Raw genomic sequence first — 7,394 nt, 5'->3', positions numbered from 1 at the left:
GTGTGTGTATTTTAAATAATTAATTTTTTTCCCAATAGATTCTTAACTGGTATTTCTATTTCTGCCTTTGTCCCTCTAAAACAATTTTTTTTCTAAAAATTTTTTTATATGTTTTTATTGATTTCAGAGAAAGGAAGGGAGAGGAAGAGAGAGATAGAAACATCATTGATGAGAATCATTGATTGGCTGTCTCCTGCACGTCCTCTACTGGGGATTGAGCCCACAACCTGGGCACGTGCCCTGACCAGGAATTGAACTGTGACCTTCTGGTTCATGGGTTGATGCTCAACCACTGAGCAACACTGGCTGGGCTAAAACTAATTTTTTTTTTACACTGCATTTACAGACTTTATTGATAAGACATAACCATTTTGCCAAAATTCAGCCATCAATATACAACCTCATTTCCCATCCACAATTAAAGAGAATATGTTTCACTTTAAATGGGACATAGAGGCAAAGTGCCAAAAATTAAAAACCTTAAATTCACCATTCAAATGTCAAATGAAGCAATTCTCCAAATCATTAAAGCATGATAAAGTAAGAACACAGAAAAAATGACATTGAAGTCATTTCACTTTTCTTGTATATAGTGAAAACAGATGCATTTATAACTTCAGCCTTCAGAAAACATGCTTCATGAAGTCATTATTCATTTAAAATAGACAAATGCTTACAAAGAACATTTAACTTAAATTTCATAGTTGCTTATAAAATGATACTTGAAAGGTTGACCTATATAAGGAAATAAGTGTCCTGTCAAGAGAGATGGTAAAGTATAAGTATAAAATATACCACAATGTTAAAAACCTCACAGTGCTCTATAGGAAAGTCAATAAAGATAACTTAATTTTTCTGGAGAAAAGTGTATTTAGCATTACAAACTTAAATGTAAATTTTATATATGAATTCAATGAAGAATACATTTAAACTGTGCCTTGTCACATAATTATCTATTTTGTGTAAAACAATAAAAATGATGTACTTTTTGAACATGAGTACATCAAAGCCAAAGGTTATTTTTTACTTTTTACTTTATTGGCAACTTTGGATGCATTGTTAGGTTTTGGTTTCCAGAGGGCATTTTTTACAAATCTTGAAGTTGCCCCTCTGTTCAGCTCGGCTGCCTTCTTCTTGTCTGTTATTTCCTTGACTCGACTCTGTTCATATATATTCTGATTCTTTCCAGTTCCTGCTCTACTGGATGTTCCTTAGAATTAACTCCAGAGTTGCCAAATAAACCCAAAACATTGAATTTAATGTGTAAGCAGAAAGGAAATCCACTTTTGCTTGTTCAGGTGGGTGCAACTGCTGCAACTCATTCCTAGAGACAGACATCATGGTCTTCAGCGTGTCATCTACAGCAGCGATGGGATTTGCAAATGTTGACAAATGCTCATGAATTCCTGCTGGATGGTCTTCATTAAGTTCTTCTCCTGCCGTTATGACCAGAGTGGTACCAGTTTGATGGGGGAGGGCCCTCTTCTAATGGCAGACTGCTGGCTTCTTGTATTCTCACTTGGGAAAGGCCACCAATTCTAAATGAACAGTCAAAGTGATCCCGTTACAAAGAAGTTAAATCATGCTTCTCTTTGGTTTAAACCCTTTACGGCTGCCCATCTCACTCAGAGTAAAAGCCAAACTCCTAAAGCTGTACGGCGTTGCACAGTCTGGCCTTTGTTACCTCTCTGACTTCATCTCATCTGACCCTCGCCCAAGTCATTCTCCTCTAGCCACACTGGCTTCCTTGTTGTTTCTCATAGAAACTTGCCATGCTCCTCTCTCAGGGCATTTGCACTTGCTCTTCTATGTGCTTGAAATGCTCTTCCCACCCAGTATATAAAGACTCCCCCTCTCCTTTCAGTCTTTATTGAAAGGTCAACTTTTCAACAAGGCCTTGTTGACCATTCTATTTAAAGGAACAGCCTGTCCCACTCCTTACCCACCCACACTTTGCTATACCTCCTATCACTATCTCATATGCTATACACTGAGTGGCCAGATTATTATGATCTCTGAATGAATAATTATCTGGCCACTCAGTGTATATCCTATCCTATCTAATAAAAGAGTAATCTGCAGATTGATCATCACTGCAACACACAATATCGCTGCCCCCATGTGGTCCAAGATCCTGCCCCCATGTGAACACAAGATGGCCACCACAAGATGGCCAGCAGGAGAGAGCAGTTGGGAGGCACCCGGCCTGCAAGGGAGGGCAGTTGAGAGGGACCAAGCCTGCAAGGGAGGGCAGTTGGAGGTGATCAACCCTGCAGGAGAGGGCAGTTAGGGGTGACCAGACCGGCAGAGGAGGGAAGTTGGGGGCAAACAGGCTGGCAGCAGAGTGGTTAGGGGGTGATCAGGCTGGCAGGCAGAAGCGGTTAGGGGCAATCAGGAAGGCAGGCAGGCAAGCAGTTGGGAGCCAGCAGTCCTGGATTGTGAGAAGGATGTCCGACTGCCCGTTTAGGCCCGATCCCAGGATTGGGCCTAAACGGGCAGTCGGACATCCCTTGAGGGGTCCCATATTGGCAAGGGTACAGGCTGGGCTGAGGGACAACCCCCCTCTGTGCACGAATTTCGTGCACCGGGCCTCTAGTATAATAAAAGGCTAATGTGCAAATTGTCCCCTAGACCAGGGGTTCGACCAACAGGCAGGCCGGCCAACCGCCCATGTCCCCTCCCCCTGACCAGGTTGGCCAGACCTCACCCATGCATGAATTCATGCACCAGGCCTCTAATATATACTGAGTGGTCAGATTATTATGCATTCAGAGATCATAATAATCTGGCCACTCAGTGTATATTGACTTTTATTTATTGTCTGCCTCCTCCCTAACATCTCCTTCACTTAATAGAATATAAACTCTATGAGGGCAAGAATTTTAATATATTCTATTCACTAATTTATTCTCCTTTGCCCAAAACATTCATGGCATAGAAATAGGACCTCAGGAAATATTGGTTCAATGAATGAGAAATATGAAGGTCTTTGTGTGGTCTGTGTGATCTTTAATAAGATTGCTAGATATGTTAATAAGATTTTTAAATGTTCATGAGCAAAATCTCTCTTTGAGACTTATTTTCTGTGTCTTCTTCAAAGCCTAGGGCAGAGCAGTGTATTTAAAGATTCTAAGATTTTTTATAAAGTCTTTTTATACTTTTTTCTTTTCCCCAAACACTCACCAGTTTTTATTGATCTTGATCTGTTGCACTGAAGGTGGTTGCTCATATATTAATGATTAGGTGTTTTATGAAGTAAAAAAGTTAGAAAATATTGCCCATTTTTTAACTTCTTTTTTTTATATCATGGACTTTAGCTCTTGGTACTTTGGGAGTTTTTTAAAAAATTATTCTCAACATATTCCTTGTATGTAAATATAATACAGTCTTAAGAAACTGAAAGGTTACACATGCTTTATATATGCATTTATTCAACAAACACTTCACTATGACTATATTCATGCAAGAAATCATTTTTCAGGATTTACTATCTACTGGGCACAATTTTAAGGCCTCAAATTCAGCAACAAACAAAGCAAAGCTCCTATGTTACATGCTTCATAATAAATTACGTAGAATTTGGAGTTTTATACTTGTAAGGGGATGTAGAAGATATAGTAACCACCACCAATTTTACAACCAAATAAACTTATACCAGAAAGCTTGAGTGGTTTTCCACAAGGTCACACAATTAATGTCAGAAGATGAATAGAAGCTATTTTGATGATTTCAACTGCATTGTCAGATCACCGGTTCTTGCTGTGAATGTAAGAGGAGAATACTAAACATCTTTGTATAAGTATCCTGGGATCTTCTGCTTTTCCTAGGGCATAACAAAAAGGCTAAATTTCATATATTCATGTTTAGGGCAGCTGTGCAATTTGTTGTTATTTTTGTTATGGTTTTTATCCATCTGTTCTACAATCTGTTCACACAGCCCAGGCCAATTATGATGATAAAAACTTTGTCATGCATTCTAAGTCATATTGGTTGTCTCCTATCTGACCAACATTGAGCCTAATTTATTCCAGGATTAAATAGGCTGTCCCTTGTAAAGATGGTTATTTCTTTAGAGTCAGTAAGTTACATCACCATTAAAATGCCCAGAATATGAGATAGTCTTGCAGCCTTGTGAATGGGGCAATTCAAGGTTAAGGTGGTCAAGAAGTAGCCTTTAATTCAGGTGTCCTAAACAATCCTCCTGAAAAATGAATGTAAAAAAAACCTCTGGGGGGCTTAATTTTTAATAATCTAACACATTAGTAATCATCTTGGGTACAACCTTTCAGTCCTGCCAGAAACTCTGAGAAATAGATTTGGGCAGAAGGAGGAAGCAGACTGAGTGATGTAATGCTTTAGCATTACATTGTAGGAAGCAAGTGAAACCTATGAGACCTAATATTTCAGCATTTAATATAATTTCAAGGATAAATATGAGGTGCCAGAAAATTGATTGTTATCTCCCTTGAAGGCAGTGGATGATTCAATTTCATAGCCTGCTTGAGTTCACCTTTAAGCATATTTTACTAGGAAAAAGTTGAGACATGCACTAACCTTTATTAATACATAATGAAACAAATAGTACTTCCTTTCTAAAACCCCATTACAGCAACGTTAGTAAATGTTACACAAAAAGACCTGTGTATGCGGTTACATTGTCACTCAGAATGAATTAAAGGCATCTTGTTGCCCTTGATCTCCCTCTGTGTCCCTGAAAAACAGTGTATGCGTGAAACTACAACTTAGAGGAAGACTGGATCTAACTTCTGGATGTTGTCTTTCAGTGAGACTTTATTTTATTTTTATTTTTTTCCAGATTCAAAGTGCTGTATTAAAAAACAACAAAAATGCAGTTTGCATTTTAGGGTAATTAAAATAAGGGGAGATCTGACTCTACACAATACAGGATTATCATTTTATAATTGTTCTATTTTGTTCTTTTTATTCTAAGAATGTAATTTTACTTAGAGAATGACAGCTGGTCAAATTTATGCTTAAGACATTTATCCATACTTAAACCAGAGAGGCTACAGAAGCGACTACACCAATCAGCTATTCTAAATCCTTTCATGTTAAATATGAACACTTTCTCAATGCTACTCAAGTCACATCTCATTTATCTTTCTCCTTAGAACTGCATAGGCTTATTTTAAATAGTTTAAAAACCTGCTATAAACTACAGAATTCGTTAAGAGTAGAGGTACTTTGGCTCAAAATGGTGTGGCCAGAGGTAAAGCAAGTATTATTAAATATGAATGCAACCCTTAGCAACACAAATTGAACTCTATTTTTTTCCAATAAAAAAGCTAGTTCAATATATAAAGATATATCACTTCCAAGTCACAGTGAAAGGAACTTGAATAATTTACCAAATTTTTCTACTATGTGTCTAAGAGATACCTCACTAAAAACTGGTATTGGACACAACGAAATGACATTTGCAGAATGTAATATTTGTAGTGACAGTACTGAGATTGATTGCTACAAACTCTTTAAGTATTAAATGGTTACATCCTAATTATATAGAACATTGGTCCAATAATAAAATAGAGAACAGCAGCTGGGAATTTATCTCATTCAATGTTGAAACAAAGTTATCTATTCTTTGCATTATTTTCTTCAGCTAAGTCCCCTTTTTATACTGAAATCTGATGGCAATTAAATTCAGGTATTTTTCCAAGCTACTGCTTGAATAGGATGCTGAAGGCCATCACTATACAGCATACTGCAACATAAGGACTCTTCCATTCATCAATTCTGGTGCACTTCCAAAATATACCCAACAATCCAGTTTTATTTCTGTCCAGGAGGCTGGGTGCCGAGGATCAGATATAAGCACAGGTACATACAAGCAGCAAAATTACAGTCAACAGACTCTGAGAATTGAAAATGGTAGACATAGTGAGGCTGGCAAAGCCCCAGCCACATCACCCTTCCGGGCTTGGGGCGGAAAAACTCAGTGAGACTTTAGGGTAGGTCTTTGATCATGGTCCTCCCTGAACTTTATTAGCTTTCTCTCTGGGAACTGACACATAAATCTCTTTCTGTGATTTTCTTCTTCAAAGAAGCTAAAGGAGTTTATAAATTAGAATGTGGTTATTTAGTCCCTAACCTGATTAGAGTGATTTGATATTAATTTTTTAAAGTGTATTTTTCTTTTCATACATAACCTTGTTTGGAAAAAATAACAGGAATTTAGTTCTTCTCCAATTGCCCTCTCGATTCAAGTTTATTTACATTCTGCTAATGTTACTCTTTATTCCCAGATTAAGTGCCTAGTAATTAAAACCTTTTAAATTAAAAAGCAATTTATAGTGGGTAGTCATGTCCTTGGCCAGTATCTTCCCTGACAAAGATCAACTTCTATCTTAACTGAGCCTAATGTCTTTTTGCATCTATGATAACACACCTTTGGAATGCCAGGCAACTTGTAACTTCCCTTTTCCCGAACCCCTCAGGGCACAACCAATGTCCCAGGGCAAAACCACAAATTGTTATCATGTTAATTGTTGACTGTTAACTATCCTGTACCCCCTATGTAAAAGAAGCCTACGTCTATCATTTTACTTTTTATCCAACCCCAGAGATTCTCCCGCACCCCCTATGCTTTCTCCAACCTCCCCACCTCCGTAATCTATCACCAATGGATTTCATGTAACCCATTTACATCTCCTCTTTTGATGGGAATTTATAAAACTAGGTGGAAAACAGCCATTCTCCAGAGCATTATCTCAAAACGTTGAGATTCTGCTTCCCGGCAAGGAAAATATCGACAGCTTGGCTCAAATAAACTTACAAGAATTCTTTATAGGTTTGAATGTTTCTTACATTAACACTAGAAACAACAAACCTGTATTCCTGACCCCAAAATTTCATGAACATAATTATGGGTTATCTTACACAGCTAAGTATTGAAGTGGTTTGTTATGCTGCAGTGGGAATTGGAGAGTATGTTTTAATATTTATTAAGGCTAGACCTTAATCATTATTCTTTTTCAGAAATTTTCTAATTAGTCTTGCTATCTTGGCACATACATTTAAAAAACATTGTAGTACCCCTGAAGTTCCTTTTCTATCAACATGACCGGTAAATATATGTATATAAATATTACATATATAATTTTCTTAAGTTGGCTTGGAAGTTATAGAATATTATAGTAATCTTGAAAGCTTTTCTATTAAAAAGCAAGATATATGTATATTTATAAAATTTTTAAAATGTCCCTTAGTAAAATTTAAAAATTTCAATTATCTAAATCTTGCTAATTACCTGTATAAATGCTATTATATTTTAAAATCATTAATTTTAATCCCTAGCCAGTTTGGCTCAGTGGATAGAGTGTTGGCCTGCAGACTGAAGGTCCTGGGTTCGATTCCAGTCAGGGGCACATCCC

The 7,394-nt window shown here is 37.1% G+C and overlaps 2 pseudogenes across 2 annotated transcripts; both read right to left on the bottom strand.

The window, feature by feature from the left end:
* Positions 1-1,016: 1,016 nt before the first annotated feature.
* LOC307103472 (nuclear nucleic acid-binding protein C1D-like) lies at positions 1,017-4,012 on the bottom strand (annotated as a pseudogene). Its single transcript has 2 exons — positions 4,007-4,012; positions 1,017-1,485 (listed from the first exon to the last, which is right to left on the bottom strand). The product of its transcript is annotated as a nuclear nucleic acid-binding protein C1D-like (transcript).
* Positions 4,013-5,549: 1,537 nt separating this feature from the next.
* Positions 5,550-5,900, bottom strand: LOC307103847 (protein kish-A-like; annotated as a pseudogene). Its single transcript has one exon. The product of its transcript is annotated as a protein kish-A-like (transcript).
* Positions 5,901-7,394: the final 1,494 nt, after the last annotated feature.

Source organism: Cnephaeus nilssonii (genome assembly GCF_951640355.1).
Source record: "Cnephaeus nilssonii genome assembly, chromosome: 7".
Lineage (NCBI taxonomy): Eukaryota > Metazoa > Chordata > Mammalia > Chiroptera > Vespertilionidae > Cnephaeus > Cnephaeus nilssonii.
Note: the sequence above shows the minus strand (reverse complement) of the source record. Positions and strands in the feature narration are given on the sequence as shown.